This window comes from Halyomorpha halys, unplaced genomic scaffold, assembly GCF_000696795.3.
Source record: "Halyomorpha halys isolate HHAL.00 unplaced genomic scaffold, Hhal_1.1 Scaffold1610.1, whole genome shotgun sequence".
NCBI classification, from domain to species: domain Eukaryota; kingdom Metazoa; phylum Arthropoda; class Insecta; order Hemiptera; family Pentatomidae; genus Halyomorpha; species Halyomorpha halys.
The window spans coordinates 3340-6688 of record NW_027108688.1 but is presented as its reverse complement, the minus strand read 5'-3'; positions in this window follow the sequence as shown (position 1 = coordinate 6688).

Here is a 3349-nt window from a genome sequence, read left to right as displayed (position 1 = left end):
TCCTAGATTTAAAGCTTTTTTACAAACCACTTTCCCTTCTTTCATTTATATTTACAACTTTAAAACAGAACCTACCTTCAACAGGTTAGGACTCTGTTATCACCTTATCATATAACAATAACTTTTTTATCATTAATTTACATTTTTAATATAATTTAATTAACATTCATTTTTAATTATTTTTCTTATATTTAAAATCCATAATTAATATATTCTTATTTTATGTGTATTTTTTAACATACATTTACCCTCCTATCTATTTTATTTTTTCACATATTTATTTTATATATACATTTGTACAATTTAACGATTTCAAAAATTTATCTATTTACTAACTTTTATATATATATAATAATTACATATTTATTTTTCTCAACATTTCTGAATAATGGTGGTTTAGTCCCTTAGGATGTTTAAAATTGACAGTATAATTTATATTTTCTGAGATGTAAATCGATTCTAATATATCTCTTCTTAAAATATTATTTTCTTTATGAATGATCTTGACATTTTCAAAATCTAATTTATGTTTATTTTGAACAGCATGTTGAACCAATGCTGTTTTTTTGGTTCCTTTTCCATATTTTTTACATCATTCTCATGTTGATACATCCTGTCTTTTATATATTCTTTGGTTTCATCAATATATATGGCTGGACAATTAATGCATGGAATTTTATATACTAGTCCAGATTGATATTTACTGTCTATTGGGTCCTTTGTTCTACTATAATTTTTTTTTTATTTTATTGTTTGGTTTGAAACTTAATTATATATCTTCCATATCATAATCCTTTGTTTTCTTTTATTTATTTAAGTGTTTCGACCACTTGGGCCATTTATACTTGATTTACAAATTCGATTACAATTGGCATGTTCATACAGTTGTAAAATTTTATTCATCAAAATTCAATTTTTTTATAATTCAATTAACCTCTATACATATCATTAGATATTTATTCCATTAGATTTCTTATAAGAACTTTCAATTCGTGAAGTGTAAGAATTCTTTTCCAGTAAAGAAGATCGTATTTGTTTTAAGTTTTACTTTTTAAATGAAAAACAAATAATAATAATATTTAATTTAAAAAAATGTAATTTTATTGTTTTGTTTTTTTGTCCAAAGTTGTGACATGTTAATAATGAGGCAAGGAGATACATTGTTATTAATAACTTTTTAATAAGGCAATAAAAATAACGGATGAAAATAACTTTTCCTTTATTGAAAATTTGATGAAAATAAAGGAAAAGTTTTTATTTATTAAAATAAACGAAAAGTTATTTAATATGTTTCAAGAAAACTTTCATCCTAAAAGATTAATAAAGAAAATATTAACAATAATAACAAAGTGATTACAATACCTATAGTATATATAAGTATCCTTATAGTAGTAAATATTACAAGCAGTAAACACGGAGTCAATAAGTACTTTATAGAAATAATAAAAGCAGTAATAAAAAAGTACATATAAGTATAAGTTATTTTATTTGAAAATAAATTATTCCAACTGTCTCAGATGATGAAAACAGCGATCAAGAATTCAAAACACTCGTAAAATCCTTCGAACCGGAACTTAGAGAAGAATTTAAGTATGATTTTTTTTAAACATTATGTGATTGATATCAAATATAGAGTAGAATATATTTTATTTGTGAAAGACAAAGTTTTGTACAAACTAATTGCACAAGATACAATTATAAAACAAAACCTGAGTATAGTGCTCCATTACAAAACCAATAAACAAGGAGAGAGAAAGAAATACTTTATTTATTCATGCTGCCCAAATACATCGGGTTGGTACATTACACAGCATACTGATCAATCCGTGACTGGACAAATATAAGTTACATATTTTTACATGATATAATATAATACATAGATAACATTTTTTTTTCCTCTTCCATAGTTTTCTTTTACTTTTCTTTTACAATTAATACCAGTCTACAAACTAACTACAAGTTTTTCGATTTATTCCTTTTCTTTTTCTGTCCCTTCCATTTCACAACCCCTATTTCCTTTGATCAACAAATTCCCCTATATAACAAATATTAAAATATTTAAAATAATAAATAAAACAACAAATAAGATAGGCGATGCATGCATGCCACCCCACCTCTGGATAAACCCCCATACTCATTAATTTCCATGCATGTGGTGGTGGATGATTCCCAGGGAGTCAAGTATTATATTTTCTGTCAACCTAGCCACGTCCTGGACATCGACCCCAAGCTCCTCCATGAAGCTCCTAGTTGTGCTGGGAATCGTTCCACGGGCTCCGAATCAGAGGCCTCTCACGTTGAAGTCTCGTTCTCCGAAGCCCTCACGGAACTTCTCCTTGAGGAAAGGGATACATTTATCGTAGATTTCCTACAAAACAAATTGGATAGCAAAACAATAAAAAAAAACAAAAAACAAACTGGATAATACAAAACTATCAACATAATATTCATTACTCCACTATATTAAACCTTAAATAATGGGGATTATTTTAAATAAACGAAAGCGTAATATAAGTACAGATATTAATTAATTTCGAAGACTATTTACATACTGCTATTTATTTATAAAAATTAAAATCTGTACCGCTACAAACCATAAAGGGTTAAGGGTGAAGTACTTTGTAAGGAAGTACTGTTACTAGAACGGCTGTAAGAGGAGATATGGTCCGAAACACGCTCAGTCGTCAGATTTTCACCTAATTAACAAAGAGCACTCAATTTATGAAGCTGGGTGGACCCCAGAAGGGCTCCAGAACCCACAGGATTGACTTACGGCAACAGTGTAATAGAAACACTTTTCTAACCAGCCGGATCCGAACCCTGGTCCTTGGAGTTTATAACATTATGCCTTGCCACTGTGCCACCGCGTTGCCCTACTATTTATATGCCACTTGCTAAATCAAACTTATTACATATTGTTATAATATAAATATAGAGTCTGTTCAATTTAGCTTCACTATCAATGTTACACATATTTCAGATGTTTTGCAGGCTGCAAGATACGGATATGAGTGGCTTTAAGATATATTGTCTATTTTCTTTAAAGGTTGGACAATGTTCCTAAAACATAATTGTTTGTACCACATCCTCCTGGATATGGTACAAACAATTATTGAAATAACTTTTGCAGAATGGACAGAGTTCGTTTGCCTCGAAAGTGAGGGTTTTGGTTCCGCGGTGTAGTTTGATGTGTTACGAGTTTCCTATTCTTATTTGGCTTATGCACCTTATTTTTTTTAATTTAGCCTATATGATAGATTTGCTTCAGGTTTAAGTTGGTAGAAACTGCAGAGTGATCGGTACATGGGGTTAATGTTTGAGTTCAATGCTCTATTAATGTCAGTTGAGA